The sequence below is a fragment of the Daktulosphaira vitifoliae genome, unplaced genomic scaffold, assembly GCF_025091365.1.
Source record: "Daktulosphaira vitifoliae isolate Bord-2020 unplaced genomic scaffold, ASM2509136v1 Scaffold_5, whole genome shotgun sequence".
Lineage (NCBI taxonomy): Eukaryota > Metazoa > Arthropoda > Insecta > Hemiptera > Phylloxeridae > Daktulosphaira > Daktulosphaira vitifoliae.
This window is the reverse complement of record NW_026099576.1, coordinates 14,019,662-14,038,299: the sequence shown is the minus strand read 5'-3', so window position 1 is coordinate 14,038,299 and position 18,638 is coordinate 14,019,662. Positions and strand designations below refer to the sequence as shown.

General features: G+C 25.9%; 1 protein-coding gene and 1 long non-coding RNA gene across 3 annotated transcripts in view; one reads left to right on the top strand and one right to left on the bottom strand.

Annotated features, from left to right (window-relative positions):
• The window catches only part of LOC126908499 (uncharacterized), a 52,535-nt gene that overhangs the window by 5,999 nt on the left and 27,898 nt on the right, over window positions 1-18,638 (top strand). Inside the window, exons 1-2 of one of the 2 annotated variants that reach the window (XM_050690633.1) lie at window positions 4,692-4,863; window positions 11,399-11,591. The gene's annotated coding sequence lies outside the window, so the exon portion shown is untranslated. Of the gene's footprint in view, window positions 1-4,691; window positions 4,864-11,398; window positions 11,592-18,638 lie in introns of those variants that run through there. The other variant, XM_050690632.1, reaches the window with a different exon arrangement.
• LOC126908502 (uncharacterized) lies at window positions 8,535-14,912 on the bottom strand. Its single transcript, XR_007704777.1, has 3 exons — window positions 14,718-14,912; window positions 14,348-14,485; window positions 8,535-8,808 (listed from the first exon to the last, which is right to left on the bottom strand). It is a non-coding gene; the product is annotated as an uncharacterized LOC126908502 (long non-coding RNA).

Below are 18,638 nucleotides of genomic sequence, written 5' to 3'. Positions count from 1 at the left end.
CTGATTATGCGTACACTACAAATATCAAAACAAAGTAATCGGTTTCCGTAACTTTTTTTTTTAATAAAAAATCGGCCACACACAATGTTAAAGATGATTAGTTCTACTTTTATTTTTAATCATTTTACAAATGAGAAGTGAATTTATATAGCAAATTTAATATATCAGTAGCGCAATAAATTTTTGTTGGATTTCTTAGCACATTGACAAAAATAAAATTATATCCAAAACTTCTTTTGTGATATAATGTTTAAAAAACAATGTTTATAATCATTACTCTTTTGAATGAAAAATAAGAGACATTTTATATGGGAAGGGCTAAAAATAATCAATTCCCATAATGTTGCAGCCTACATAAAAATATCATATTACTGCTATAACAGTAATGCCTGTCGACGTGTAAAAGAACTATTTAATTGGAATAATACTTGAGTATGATATATATAATTAAGCAAAGTGAACAAGCTATTCAAACTAATTTTTTATAAAAAAAAATGTTATTTTAATTGAAATCAAATATTTAGTAAAAAAAAAAAAAGTGGTGAAACATACACCTTGATGAGTTTGATTTCTGACGGACTAAATTAACGTGATAAGACAGCTACTGTTGTTTTTGATATCTTTCATGGAATACGCGTTATCATTACATTACAAGATACATAAGATAACGAGAACATTCTAGTAACTATTGTGATGAAAAGGAAAAATTAAAAGATACAAAAGGAGATGTTTTAAAACATAAAATATTTTTACACTAATTTGAATCCAATTAACATTTTTACAAGTTACTTATAATCTTGGACTATTATAAATCGATTCACTGAAATATTCTTAAAATTTAACCAGCCCATAGCCTACTTATCAATAATTTATAACAAACGAGAAAAAATCAGGGATTAAGAAAACAAGATTATTTAGCTTTATAATGGTAACCGAAAGTAAAAAGTAGTATTTAAATATAAATGCTTGTGACTTTTAATAATTGTAATATAATTAACAAAAAAATAAAATCCTTGGATTGATGAATTCTAAGGTTAGCCAATTTACTTTTACAAAATGATGACCAAATGAGTCGTTACAAGCAATGCATTTACAACAAATATTTTTAAATTGGAAAAAGCCTTAGATAAATTTGATGTATCACAAAAACTTTTATTTTATGAAAAATTAAAACGTCAATCTTAAAATTTGAATTTTATAATTTTTAAATGAATAATGGTGTTCAATAAGCATATAGTGATTTTTTTTTTTTTAATAAGTAAAGTTATTCAATAAAATAATTAAAATAGTAAAAACATTTGCGTAGTGTTTTTTACTATGGTAAAAAACACTATGCAAATGTTAAACATTTTAACTATTCACTACTGACACGCCTATTGATAATATTTTAGCAAACGAAAAAAAATAAAAAAACAAAAATTAATTGAAAATAAATAGTCTGCTATCAACTATATATTTTGTATTATAAAATTGTTTGATTAATTAGCATTACCATTTAAAAGCCATGATAAGACCAATGAATCTCTTGTTTTCAGAGAATTTGTTGAATAATTGGTCAAATATATTGATATCAACGCATAAAAATTGGGAAAAGATCTACCTATTTCAGTTGTTATCCAAAATGAAAAGATAATTATCGTTGGTAATTTCATTAGAAATAAAAGATATATTAAAAGAAGTGATGATATCATGATCATATTCAATCTTAATAGATGAAATTTCTAATTTATCACACAAAATTAAATACTATTTTTTGTACATATGTCAAACATGATTATAACATAAACATTTACACTTTATGGGTACATATAAATTCAAAAGAAGTTACTGAAACTACAGGAGAAACATTAACTAATCATTTTTTATACATTTTTGATATGTACATGTATAATATAATAAATTAATAGGTCAAGGCTACGATAGTGTTAGCAATAAAAAAGGAACCACTAAAGGTTTTTAAAGTATAATATAAGAATCAATCCAAATTAATATCGGACACACAATTTTTCCTCATAATCTAAACATTTTGTTTTAGTTAATTCATTAACAGATAATAAACACAAAGAAGCTAGGAATTTCATAGATACCGTCAAACTGTAAACCTTAAATGTAGAACAAAGGAAGTCCGCCACGTCATTCTTATTTTATAGGCCGACAGAAGGTGTACAATTCTGAAAAACCCCATTTTATATTTTTGGTTTATTTAATACTAGACAGAATGCTAGAGCCAAACACTTGAGACATTTATATAAAAAACCATTTTTTAGGAAGCTCTAAGTACTATAAAATATTTAGAATACATTATTTCTCAATGATCGGTTAGAGATACTGTTAAATGATTTGCTTCGATCATAAAGAAACCTAAATTCATTATTTTTTTTTTATAAAAACTATAGTTGGAAACTATTAATGAAGTGTAATATTGCAAAAACCCAAATTGGACTTACTAATCTTAACTAAAATGGTAAATCATTAAAGTTTAGATATTGATGTGACATAAATAATCGTATCAAGATAATTCCATGTAAAATTTGCGACAGATCACATAAAAAAAAAACTGAAAACGCTGTCAGTTAAAATGAATCTTCAAATTTCTCAGATGATTTTATTAGAATATTAATATTAAAACTGTTTATATTCAACTAGTCTACTTCAATTTTAGTTAACTAAGAATCGATTAGTGTTGCAAAATGAATGTGTTTACACAAACAACCGTTTACATTCACAGCTCATTACCCTCAAGAAAAATTAAAAAGTGATTAAATTAAAATCAAAGTGCTAACAAATCAGATAATAACAAAAATATTGAAATAATATCCATTCAGTCAATTCGGTCAGATCGGTTCTTCGTGTGTGGGCTGTCGGTTTGGGTGTCTTATAATACAAACAGAAACTATCATTTTTTTTCAATAATAATTTTTTCTTTAAATTAATATTTGATCCGCAATTTTTTTTTAAATTTATAACGTCACCGATCTAACAAATACAAAACAACAAACGCATCTCAAACTGGTGCTATAATTATAATTATTTAACGTTACCCTTTAGAAACATTAAAATTATATAGATTAATAAAATTATAAAATAAAATTGTATTTAATACATTAATTATCACAAGAACATCATTTTTACCAATTTAAAAATATATTGCTTTATCATATATTAAGTATATTTTTTATCAGTTTTTACTATTATTGAAAATAATAAAAGTAAACAATTTCTTGTACTCAGTCAGTCAGTTAAAACGTAAAAACTAGTGTTTGAGAATTGTTTAGTGTTCTTCATTGGTCTATAATGCATTCGTTACGAATAATGAATGTTTTATTGTTTTATTTTTATTATACGCGGTAGAGCATAGTTTAATAGTAATTTTAATATCTTTAGTAAACTTTTTATAGACGTCTGTATAAATATGTCAGTTAGCAAATACAATAAAACAAATTACTAATAAGATAAAATTAGAAACCAAACAGAATGAGTAGTAACTATTTATAGCATACCAGAGATTCCATGTTAAATATTTTTTTATGTAACAATACCTGGAAATTAATTTTTGTATTTCATAATTTCTCACATTTTTAAGAAAAATAACACTATTTTGTAGTCAATGCTACTATAGATTAATATCGGCAAACGACAACCCGAAAAATAACAATTAAAGCGGCCATCGTTCGTTACTAGTGACACATTAGAGTAACAGTTATATTGCAAACTTTCAAATTTCTCCCAGATTCGGAATTTTTTAAATTATAACTAACGAAGTTACCTCTGTTAAACTTGAGTCTATTTCATTGATACAGCGAATTCAGCTTAAATTTTTAAAAATCATTAATATTGAAAATATTAGTCTACAATAATATTGTATCTAATTACGCATAGCATAATCAAATACTAAACATTTTTCCGGCATTCCATTTCACTATTGACATTTGTATTACCTATGTAAGTTCCCGAACTATATCAAAATCATAACACATTATCTTTTTCTTTCCACGTGAAAAACCTTGGACTATAAACGCAATTTAAAATTTGTCCGTGGAGGCAAATGTCCTATTAACTATTTCAAAGGTTTATATAAGAGTGGGAAACTTTTTCACTTTATCTTTTCGAGTTTTCTTCTCTCCCTCAACAAAAAAACACACGGTATATTTATGAAAGCTACGAATGGACCTTAAGTCTTCACAGATTCATGTAAACTACGCTAATGGATATATACTTAATAAACTTATGATTTAAACCCGTGATCAGTAAGCGAAATACACGTTAATTTGATGTATTCCTATTTATAATGTTTAATAAAATATAATAATAATCTCAGTGAAAGCGCAAGCTATTGTCAGTCGTTGTTTTTCTGACTGCAGAAATGCATACAATAAAAGAATAGTTTTTAATTACTATAAATAAAGAATTAAGCAAAAACAATGAACATGTTTTATTCCTTTTATATTAATTAAAAATTATATTGATAAAATTAGATGAATAATTAAAACATTAATAAAAAAGTGGATTCTCTTTACTGTATATCTATCCGCGCGATGAATTAACATGCGTTTACTACCAAACCCGCTTTTGATACTTCGCCGGCGTCGTGTTATCAATAAAACCTCTAAAATGACTATTTAAGAAATAACGAGTACATTTATTAATGAGCTGATAAAGAGCACGACTTTTTCATTCGAGACGCTTTACAGGTGTGTTTATTGCGTAACTAGTGTTCGTCAATCGCGCACGTTTTCACGGTTTTTGCGTATGTGTTATTGTAATAAATCTCGTGTTTTAATCGTTTACAAAGTAAATATATCAACAGGAATTATAATTTTAGTAATATTCGGATTCGTCTAATCTTGAAATCTAACTTTTAAGGTACGTAGTAAAACAACGTATAAAAAATGTATTAGTATTATACCCTTGACTTCTGTTGGATTTGTCATCTACGCATACCGTCGATACTTTATACTTGTTCCAAGCGATATTGCAAAAAATGTGTGTGATAAATATACTTTATTTTTGCCTTAGAAATTGACAACAAAGAAAAATAAACTATTTAATATATTTTTGTATGATTAATTAACATTCAAGCTTCTTTTTCATAAGAATATCAGGATTTTTTTATCAATAATAAAATTGTTTAACATTCTAATACATTAAAAATGCATATAGCAATTTAAAAAAGTTTATACCCTTATAAAGGATAAGGTATAGACCTAAAAGATATATAGCCACTTATAAATCGACAAATAAATTTTACTGAATGAAGACTGGTCGTTTATTTATTATATTATTATTATTATTTAAGAGAAAATGCAGTCATTGATAAATCCATAACTATGCATATATTAGGAAAACCGAATAAATTAAATAAAGTAATTTATTTAAATAGTTATACTTATAAATTATCATTAACACATAAAACATACTAATAAAAGACTTGTAATATAAATTAGTAGTCATAAAACCATGTATAGAAAATAATATTTACTATATATGACTAATAACTTTTTTCACTTTTTTATTACATAACATACCTTTCAACAAGATTTAAAAAATAGTGGTCTAATCTATTATGTATATTGACGAAATTTAAGGAATTTTTTTTTATAAATGGTGCACGTCATCAGTTATAGTCAAATGATATAAGATTATATCAATAGAAATTTAGCGCAATATCTACATGATTAATGTAATAATTAAAACTAAAATTATCCATTAATAATATTATTATATTATTAATTATTAGTGAAATGTTGCCATATTATTAATAAACAGTAAAAAAGCTTAATAAACTAAACTAATATTGTGTTTTAAGCGTTTTAAACGTTTTATAAATAAAATGTTTAAAACATTTTACGACTTAATTGTAGAAGTTGATCACATACTTAAAAGATAATTATTATCTCGGTACTGTTCATTAAAATATCGTTGTGAAACGTTTTTTTTCAAATCCATTTTTTTATAATAGAGAATATTTCTACTTAGTTTTTCTAGTAGATATTTTAATTAATTTTTGTAGAATTATTTTTCACTGTTCTATTTGTTCTTTACTTTGAATCAATTAATAATTTTAAGTCACAACTTATTAAAAAATATTCAATAAAATTTAAATAAATACAATGTATTCGGGAAAATAATGAATCATTCGTTTTTTTTTTACTTTGATTTAGATAACATGTAATCATGTAAAAAATTTTCACTACTCTGCGATTTCTTTTTTAGACGATATTAACTAAGTAATAGCAAATGACATTTATTATAATTGTTACATCAATATACAAAATGTTCAATAAGTAAGGATTTCTATTGTTCTCATTGATTATAACAATTGACTAGTTTCCTTACTTACTGAAGTCTATATAATTTAGTATATATATAACTAATGTTTTTCATATCTGATTGTTATATCTCCTTTAGGTTTGATGTATCTGATACGGGTGAGCAGTATAATTATTTGAATAGACGAAATATCAATAAAGGTTTTTAGACTTCGGTTTATCCCGTTATGATTCATTTATCAAATTTAAGTGCGATCAGATCTTTAGTCAACAAATTCATTTATTTCATATACGGGTTACGCTCACAACTATTTAGGCCAAATTAAATTTTCGTTACTTTATGTCAAAAATTACAATATTTGTATGTAAAAGTGACGTGTATATTAAAATTATTATAATGAAATATGGGATTTTTTTAATTATATATTACAATGTAGTAACTACATAAACAACACATACTACATCTGTTGTATTAGTGATTTAAATTTGCTTATGAAATCTAAATTTTAGTTACCCATCTACATCATAGAAATATAAAGGTATATTTAGGAGAGGGTGATGAGAGGACGTTCATTTCTTCTGTGGATACACTGGATTAAGGGATCTACTTTACTTCTATTGTATAGATTTCCTAGAGCATCCCTTAAATAGTTGTAAATATATATACCGTAGCTACTTAAATTTTTTAGAAAAACATATGAATTGTTATATAAAAATATTTTTTAAAGTGAGGGAAGAATCAATTTAACCCCCAATTTTATTCTTAAATTGACCCCTTATAACCAAAATTAATCGTGTTTATTAATGAACATGTTTTCAAACAGTGATGTAAATAATCGGTTAAATAATAATAAAGCTATATTGACATAGCTCTAATTTTTTTCATTTACTCTCTTTAAAAAATAAAATTATATAAAAACATTTTGAAAGAGGGGACAAATTAAGCTATATTCACTAATCATGTTTTTAATTTGCGCCTATGTATAACTATGAGGAAAACCAAATTATTTCATATATTTAAATATGATTATTATACAATACTTTTTGTTATTTAATGGTGCTTGACATCGGTATGATTAGATCAGTTAATCCCCAAACAGCAAATGATAAGTAAACCGTGGGAACATTACACTATATTAGTATTTATATGACTGTGAAATTCTGTTTATCATTATAATGTTACATAAGATTCAAAAGAATACAAAACACTTCAAACATTTTAATGTGAAGTTGATAACTCTGTTGGTTAACTAGTTAACTTTTTATGTATTGAAGTTATTTAGATCCTAAAAGATAAATTTGGAAGTAACAAACTTTAGCCTATTTTATGATATTTTTTCCATAGTGAGAATAAAATATTTTTTATTTTAATTACTGCACTAAATATTTAATCGATTAATGTATATGAAAAGAGATGTTTAAACTTGTTATTATTTGTTCAATTAGACTTTGACAAAGTAATTCAATTATTATTTGTAATTCATTCATAATTAAACTTATTAATCTTAACAGATTATTGATATTGCTACAATAAAAAAATAATGAAATTTAATGATTCAAAATTTATCCAATGCATAATTCTTAACTTATAAATATCATAAAATAACTTTAGTTCTTAGAAAGTTTCTTGGTGATTAAAAACTTTCATAGTGTATATCTTTGCATTCGTTTTACGCTTAAAAAGATCTAGAAAATATTAGAATTATGCTAAATATTAATTTTTTTTTAACAACTACCAGTGATGCATATTATTTTATATTTTTATAACAGTTATACTTTCACTAAGATAGTCTACATTATAGTTCAGATAGAGGCGTCATTTCAGATTATACTAGACTAAAACAAAGTTTTGACTGGCCAATCATTCCACAAAATTAATTGCTATTCACCCTTCATGGTATAACCACTAAATTGATATTATAAAAAAAAATCATTTTCAAAAAATATGACTATATGATTTTTGTTTTTTTTTTTTTAATTTTAACATTAATAAAATATAATTTTTAATGTTTATTATAGTTTGAAAGATGGAGTTTTATAACATAACAAAGCAGTTAAAAAATAAATAAACTTTATTTATTAGTATTATAAAAACTATAACTATTAAATGTAATAAAAGTATAAATAAGATAGTGATGCTATATCAAAATATTAAAGAATTTAAAAAGAATTATTCTATTTTTAGGAGGATACTATCGTTATTCGAATTATTATAACATTAAAACAAATAGTTTTTCTAATAAAAGTAAACCAACTTGTGCTGAACTAAAATTTATTGTACGTTTGCAATTTAATTCTTTTTGAATTTCAAACAAATAAAATCTCTTCCAAAAAAAACAATTTCTATGAGAATATTTTTCCATTGTAATTCGGAGTAATACGGGTAGGATAAAGATTGCAACTTATTTAACAGACTTTCACCGGAAATTCCTCAGCTACACTTCTTTAATTCTTGTTATCACGTCTTCTTTTGTAAAGTTTCGTATGTCCTTTATTTTGTGTGTCGTGTATTTTATTCATAATGTATTAAATTAATGCACTGTAAATAAATAGTATATACTATTAACTATGAATACCAAATATGGTTTTCAATGTTGAATTCTAAATAAAACCCTAGATAAGTTCTACTTGGGTAGTTTTAACTCTTTTGTAAATGCTTATGACATTAACTCAAATAATACAGTATTCTTTTTAACGTTATCTATTTATCTTTTTTGCTTTATAGAGCCATAATTAAAAGAGTTTATTAACAATTTTTATAGTATTTCTTTTGAAATTTAATGTTGGATACATTTACTTTAGACTATATCTCTCGTCTTTTTAAAAGGTCTAAAAATAGATCTTCTACTCTTTCCAAAATATAATTTTTTTATCCCTCCACTTTCACCGAATTATGAGTATTTGATTATTTATCTATCTATAGGTACTTATAGTCATTATACGAACTTACATAATTACAAGATACAATGACCGATTTTCAACATTTTTCTGGAGGAGATCCTAATTAAATTTTCTAGAAATAGGTATCAGAGTCTTATTACATATTAAATGACAAAAAAATTAATTTTGAATAAATATGATTTTTTGCATAATTAAGTATAAAAACGAATTCTATAATACTATTATTTGTGGAGATATGTATAGATTAATTTAGAAAAAACATTATAAAAAAATATTATACAAATATTTAAAAAATAACGGACTTATATTGTATTAGCACTAATTCCTTCAATTATTATTCTATTAATATTTTAATTTCAAATTGAATACAAGTAAAAAGGTATTTTTATATAATATGAAAACTCTATAATATATTATGCTATACAAACATTATGTGTTAAACATTTTATTTTAATTTGTTTTCAATTTTAAAAATATTTTTATTTATTAATTAGTTAATTGGTATTAATAAGTTAATTTTTAGTTAAATTATTCAAACATTTTTCAACTTATGTAGTAGAACTTAAAAGTATCTAGTCAAAAAAACGGTTAATTTGTTTTAGATTTTTGTGTCATAATCGATCTAAAGTTGGGCTAATGAGAAAACTTTTTGATAATTTTCGTATTTCCGTTAAACACGAAAAATTATTGTTTTGGTCAGCAAACCATGTGCACAAATTGCAACTAAAAGAGATTTTAGCGCGTGCTCTCGTATGCGTTCGTTTATGTAAAATGACGCCACCTTGTCTGTGTCTATCGTTTGGTTTAGTCCCAATGAGCGCACACGCCAAACTAATAATAAAAATGATAATATGATAATGATATAATCGCTGAGCACGTTGATGAAAACAAGTGTGAGACGCCTTCTCGTTTTACACGCAAATAATTGTTCATTATTTTATCGTTCGTCTGCCTGTATTAATATTACGCAGATAATAATTATGTTAAAACTACAAAATACCAATACGGCGAATGGCTGTGATGGTCGTTGACTTTAATTACGTTCCAGTCACAATCTCATTGTGATGTACTGATGGTGAAGATACAAAAATGCGCAGACAGAGCAGTTATGTGTTTTTGTCTATTCAAGCGATATTTTTTTTCTACGAGACGTCGTTTGGAGTGTAGAAGTTAATGGTAAGGTGGGTAGGTGGAGGTGAGAAAACACACCGGCAGAATATTGCTTTAGAAAAATGTTGAAAATCGCAATAATTCAATGGTCAATTTAAATATAATTGGTCTTAGTCGGATTATGCGTGTGGTCGGCCACCGGCACACAGTGGCCTTGTTCTTTACTCAATAATAGTAATGAATTTTTACTCGATGTGTGTGTGTGTAATAGTTTGTTTTTTATTTTTTTGGCTGGCCGTTCCGACTTCCGAAAACGATAAACTCGATGATGTGATGCGGACCGGTTTTTAATATTTATTAGAAGTAGACTAAAAAACGTTAACCTTCAAAACAATTGTCAGTACGTTAACATTGTGAATATTGTTCTTACTGTACTTTGAGACACATTCCAAGCACGTTAATGCACACGCATTTCGTACAGTCTGAGAGTAAGGTCGGTGCGGGAGTTTCCATTTTGCTCATTACACTGTAAAATTAAAAAACAATGATTCACCTGCACTGTGCTGCCTCACTCATCTCACACCACTGTCCACTCACACTTTCACTATTTATTTAGATTTGTAACCCACTTTTCTTGACGTCATACATCTAGATAAACTATTTCATCATACCGGCAACTTGAGATTTTCCTAAATTTTTGATAGAGTTCCATTCTTCCTTTCATTAGAAATTTGCAGTATAATATTATTGAACATTATACCATCACCAAGGTTGTAGGTTATACGTTATGGCTTTAACTATGGATTACATTAAACAAACAATAACTTTTAATGACTGTTCGGAATCATTCAAATTTTAAAGATTTCAGGATCAAAAACGTGCAGAACATCAGGCTGCATATTCAAAACGTTATTAAAATTACACGAGTATTTACGTGTATTTAAAAGAAAATTCAACCCTAAAATTATATTAGATTTTGCGAATCGAACATAATGTGAAAGGTTATCTAAATACATTCAAAATTGTATTTTTACTTGGGCGCTTTGAAAAACATTTTTTACTATTCCTTAGCCATTTAACAGTTGACTAGGTCAGTAATGTATGTTTAAATCTGTTAGGAAACCATTGATGACCATGTCAATATATCCTCCGTTACAAGAGAACGTGACACGAAGCTGTACATTCAGTTTTGCAGTATCTTTGTTTTCCAAAAACTAAGGTTTTACGATACAAAAATCAGTCGCTTCATATCATACGTTTCTTGGAAACCATTAAAAGCTATGGAAGTATAAGCATCGTGTTATTTTATAGGTAAGCTAAAAATACATTGTTTATATACATATAATCTATTAAACATAGTCCTTATTATACAAGTTTCAAAACATGCAAAACCCATACAATGTCACGGAATACCAAGTTGTGTACAACAAATAAATTTTCCTCTTTCAAATTTCTTTCACCGAGAACGAGCGTCTTATGCAAAACTTCTATAAATTCTTAGTACATTATCTATCTTTTTAAATTAAAGCGATTAAACACTTTCTATGGATACCGAATGGATGCTGTAGTACAAATAATGCAATATATTTGCGTCTAAAAGATTAATACCTGAATACTTAATAGGGACCATATCATTCAATGTTGCTGATTATAGTCCATTTATTATATTTATATTAGCAGATCAATATTAAAATAAGATGAATCAAAAATACATATTATTTGACTCAATAATGATTCATTTCAAATTTCAAAAACAAAGACAATTATCTAATGAATTACCATTTTCAAATATTATTAAATTTTAAATGCAACAGGTTCAAAAAACCATTTAACGCTCAAGTGTTAATAAATAACTAATACTAATGAAATAATATTGTCATACATATATATAATAAATTAAGAAATAGAAAGATATAAAATAATATAGGAAGTTTACTGTAATACAATAATTTTTAAAATTAGAAATGTAAAATTCCGTGTTTTATTAATATTGGACTGAAGTCATGCATAAAAAAATAATATAAACAAATTGAGAATAATTTTGCGATTATCACATCATAATTCAACGTTATTGTAAAAAATTACTGTAGTTGAATGTAAAATTGATAATATTATTTTGTCAAGCCATACGAATGATACACAACTGATTTATTTAAAAAAAAATTTAATTGATCTACACCTAATATTACTAATGGATGCGTTTTGATGTTATAACAGTTCTGATTGTTTAATATTAAAAAAATTTATCATTAAATAATATCTCATTAGTCTTTGACGACCGATAAATTCAAAATAACATTGATTTTAGTTTAATTGGAATGAATATGATTGTACTGTATAGTTTCATCAATACAAGGCTAAAAAAACGATAAAATATTTTTATAAGTGACTAGCTACATACTTCCGTCCAAATTGCCAGCTAATTATCATTTAATTATTAAGACCATTAGAGAGTTTAACAGTAACATGAATAATATTGCAATGAACTATTGTGTTATATATTTTTAAAACTTAACAAAATGTACAAACTCGTTTAAATTGTACACATAAACTTCAAATGTTATTGACTAATTTTCTTATTTTAGACACCAAAATGATCCAGGTACAATTTCAGGGTTTATTCGTGAATGATTATTAATATGGAGTAAAAAAGAAATGTTATTAAAACACTAATATGGGGTTTACGAATAGGGTCTTCCGCGCCGCCCTCTGACTTGCGTGGAACTAGTGAGTTTAATCATCATTTTGCGCCTATTAGCCACTTTGAAATTATACATATTACCCCATAAAATAAGGAGGGGTTTTAGGTCCCGCAAAAGTATTTACTAATTGCGCCTATGTACTTAAAAAAAAATTTACAAACTTTCACACACATATATTGGAAGCTTTAAACGTATACAATATAACGAAAATTTTTGATAAAGTGTTATAAAATGTCTATATTTGTTTACAAGTATTTGATACTTTATGATAAAATTATAATATTTATCATTAAATTTAACGTAAATATTAAAAATATCATACTGAATTATAGGAATTTTTGGATTATTTTTTATAGTATGTATCTGTGTTTATTCTAAAAATGAAACTTACAAGAATACAGCATTATATTATTGGCAATATTTGAAAAGTATAGTCCATATGAACTGCATTCCTAACTTAATTCTGTTTCAAATTATTGTTTTTATTATTAAAAAATATTAGTACGCAATTTTAGGTATATTGATAGACGTTTGTATAATATACAATTCTTTAATATTATATTGTAATACATTATGTCTCAAAAATAAAATATATATTTCCTTCTTTCGAAATTTGGAGCATTTTATACTAAATAAAAATATTTTAAAAATTCTAAATTAAAAATTTTTTTTCTATATTTTGTTTGTCATACAAATCGATTTTAAACGTAAATATAAAAGTATTTACACAAATAGAACACAAAAAAAAAACACTCGAAATAAATATCTAGAATTTACTAATTTATTAATTACACTTTTAAAAACATCATAATGTCAAATCTAATTTCAATTCGTCGACTGTAGTAATCGTAGAAAAAAGACAATGTGTTATTTATAAGGGTCACGTCATAAGTATATTAAATGTACTAATAGTATTTTGATAGGGTAATTGGAATAACATTTTGTATATATTTTGTTATTCAAATAGATGTAATAGGTCTTCATTTATAGAGATAATCATACACTTAGTACTTAAATTATTCTATATTAACACTAGGAAGCCTTATAAAAACTTCAGTAATTTTATGTATTAAAATTTCACCTTTAAATGAATTGAAAAAAAATATGTAGCACGTTCTATGACGTTTATGTTATAAGTGTAAATATTAATTATTGGCGACTATTGGCTAGGTTATTAAAATATTTCTGCTGGACATCTACTCACGTTAATAAATGTCTAGCAGTTAACGTTAAAATATTTTAATTTAAAATATAAGGTGTAAAAATGTTGCAATAAATTTGAGATTGTATTTATTTGAAAACTCTATACATTGTTACGGATATAAATTTAAATTATTGTCAATCATAATTGCTAAGAATTCTTACCAGCCCGACTAATCATCTATTGTGAACAAAAATTGTGTTTTAACCACAAACATAAATTAACATCATCTTATTTTCTTTCGAAGATTGTTGAGCTCACCGATAAAAGTTTTTATTATAAAAAACTGTTTTTATGTGAACCTAAAAACAAAAGACATGTGTACCTATTTGTATTAGATCAAATAATTGTTTCCAATTTTATTAATATCATCAATTAATTTACTCAATCAATACAGACATTAAATAAATAAATCTGTAAGCTATAAATTAAATAAATTAATCTGTATTTAAAAAATATTTTTATAATAACAAAAAACATTATTTGTCATCAGCAATTTAGATTTTATATACTTTATTATAATGTATACTTTACCTTCTCTTCTCAGTAAAAGAAACTTCTTTTTACACAAAAATGGTAAACAAATTATTCGAATAAGGAAAATAATCGTTGTGTGTCGTGTTATAACATCATTTTTAAACATTGAACAATGTATCCGGACTAAAGTTGCTAAAGAGAAACTTATTTTTTTTAATCCAATTGCTATATAAATTGTATTTATATTTTTGACACTCGTAGGAATTTTATTCAAACTAGCTACGAATAATGATTAGATTAAACAAATAGACAAATATTACTCTATCAGTTCTAGAACCTAATGTTTGCGTATAACTTATGACAATATTATGATGGTTACTATGGTTTAAAATATTCAGTATAATTTGTGATTATGAATGACAATTGTATGAGCTCAACTCATTGAGCTATAATAAACGTATGCGCTATGGAAAAGAGTATATGATTATTTAAATAACAACTTACAAAAAATATCTAAAATAAAGACTATCATATGTATTAAGCAATGTATTCTTTCATTGTGTATGTATTAAAATTACACGCAACACAAATAAAATAGTTAGGTAAAAAATTATACACGATACCGTTAGATTTAAAAATTTAGTTACATGTCTTCATGTCATAAGAGTAGTAATAGAAAGTTGTTTGAAATTTCATTTGACATTCACGGTTTGGCCTTCTAGTTAAATAGTCAAGTTGAGTATGTTGCAGTTGCTGCTGCAACTATGAAAGTCTAAAATTCAAAATTGGCTTATTTTTTTGGCTGCATTGTGGTGGTGATCGACTAACTACGATCAATAAGGAATCCCCAAGGCTGTCACTTAAGCTTGTTATGTTAAAAAAGGTATACATGACATAATATATTTAGATGAAAGCCGGTCACTAGTATGGCCGTCAATTCCATCAGGCTGTAGTTGTCACATGTTTTGATCAGCGGAGGATGTTAAAAAATACCTACCGCCGCTATCAAAGTAAACAAACTTAAACGACCTTGTGACGTCACTCCGAACGACGTGTACTCACTTCAACGCAAACGTACTATAACGTAAATCGTACGCGTGCGCTAGTATTACACTTTTTCAATACTAATATCCTGATGATAATTAAAGCAAGTATTACAAGTGTTCAAGTAGTTCTTCAGACTTATAGTATTTTTCGTCAGTTTACTTATAACGTGTTAAATGATGTGTCATTTCAGTACTACGACTTATACAAACTGTCACCCACATAATGTCCTAAAAAAATTGTTAAAATCCCAGCGGTCACAAGTGTGTTATTTTCAAGGTTCTTCGTAGATGAAACGATTTTCGATAAAATCCAAGAGTATTTATATTAAAAACAGACAATTTTGATCAAGTAACTATATAATAAGAATTGATCAAACTTGTGTTTAATATTATTTAAAATTAAAAATATATTTTTAAGTATGAACTTAAAAATATTTAATCAAAAAGCTATAAAATGTTGTGTATACATATTTCGGGAACAATGTTACCATCATCAATGTTAATGAAATACTGATATCCCGAAAGAAAAATACTCCCTTATATGCTCCTAGTGACGTTATCAGTAAGAAATGTATTCACCAAATCGATTGTTACATTTTGCAAGTTTACAGAAGTTCAAAAATGAATTTCTCAATATTCCAATATCCCAATCAATTAAATTATTATTATTTCTAAACATTTCTGTTATCTTCCTGTATTGAATTCTGTGTAATTATTTACGTTTTCAATTATTTTTATGGTTTTATTGGAGTTATTATGTGTCAATAAATGTTCAATTTCATGATTTTTAATGTTTCTTAAGTGTTCTTTAATCCTGACCTCTGTACTTCGTTTCGTTTGTAATACGTAACATTTATTAAAACTATCACATTGTATTTTATAAATTTCAGATTTTTACCCTTCTTTTACTTAATATTTGAGTTACCTAATAAATCCCCTAATTTATTACTCTTAGATGTTTAAAGTATTGCTAAAATTTTTAAAAATTCTAGCTAGTTCATTCGAAATGCCTAGGTAATATAATATGCGTGACCAAATCCCTTTTTGTTACCAGCGCTAGTGAGTTTACTAGCTTTATTTTTATCAACCTAATTTTTATTTCATTAATTATTTTGTATAAAACATTACTAGTATACTAAAACATTCAAACACCATGTACGTTTAAGTTATGTATTGAGATTTTGAAAAGCATCTATCTCTTGCATCTATAAAGTGTTGTTTATTAGTTAGATAAATATATAGAATGTATTAGTTTAGCTCTAAAAAAGGATAGGAGATACAAGATGGAAAATTCCGGAAATGCCTATTACGCTATCCGCAGACTCTCGGCCTTTCACTTAATCGGCTTGCCCATATTATTTTGTTGCTACACTTTTGGTTCTCATATGTGTTCATTTCTACACAGGCCCGACTAAAAATAAAATTTATTTTACCGTTACTTCACAAGGTCGGAGAAATAAACGTATGACGCGTAATTGTGTACATGTTTCAGAGATATCACTGTAAATTATTTTTGTAAGCAAGTTCGATCAGTCACAACTCCTGTGAATGCCATTTAATATGTCCAATTTTTCATTAAATCTATACCAGCAATAATGTTTTATGGAAAAATGAGCATTCTTAGTAATCTTATAGATTTGATGCAATATTAAGATAAAATTTTGAATAATAAGTTCAGTTTTGTTTTTAAAATAAATATAAAACATTGATTTACCGTAAAAAAAATTCAGTTTATTTATAACAACAAAATAGTTTTGTTTTTATTTATTTAAGTGATAATTAATACAACAATATCAAATATGATAATGACACCTATGTTTAATTATGTGCCAGAGGAAAGTAAATCGTTACGAACTGGTTCTCAGCGATGCTCTACAGATCGTAAGCGCGGAATTGTGGTTAGCTTATTGCATAAAAATATTATAGCTGGTCGATGAGTCATGACTGGCAACGGAAAAGGTAGGAACCAGTAATTTAATGTGCGTATACTTTGCTTGTCAAGAACATACTTCACACAATTGACACACATATTACTATTGTAATTGATATAATATTAGTAAATACTACAGACTACATTAACTAATACATTTTTATCAAACGTTTGCTTCAAGTCTGTTAATTGTTATGACTTCTAACGCTCATAAACTGATTTTTAAAATAATAGTATGAATAACTTCGATTATTTTTACCAGTCTGATAAGAAATTGCGATATCAAACACCCACGTTTTCAATAGCTGTTCCAAATCTGCGATTATTATTACGTGTACCTACCAGAAAGACGTCATAGCGGTATTTTCAAAATGACGTAAAATGGTCGTCAACTCAATCGATTAAAAGTAATTCATTACCCTTGGCACGGTTATATTGCTAGAAACAAATTAACGTCAATTTAATTTTGTTTTAAATAAAAATAATTACTCTGTTTCAAAAAAAGACTATTCAACGAGTGATCGAGTTATACTGATCATTCATCATATTTCTTTCTTGCATTCTCAATTTTCATAAAAAATTATACGTAAACTATAAAGTATCATATATTTTTATCAAATAAATGATTTAAATGGTTCGCTTTTCTTATAAAAAACGATTTACGATCATAAAATCAAACCTAATACCAGTTTAAATAATATAAGTAAGAAATACTTTTATGCCGACTATTTACAAATACAATAATCAAAAATTATTTGATATATTATTTTTATTGGAAGCCCGAAGAAGTATAACACGCTAACGACTGATACATTGAATATAAATGATATATCACATAAGTAAATAAAAAGGTTATGTTTAAACTAAAATCAGAGACAAGAAGAAGGCAAATAACTTCTCTCGTTTCCTCTCGTCGCCTAACTGTTGGTCTGGGATAATACTGTTATACGCACTCCTTTTTAATCCATCGAAAATTCTTTACAAGTGTTGTGTTACAACGAG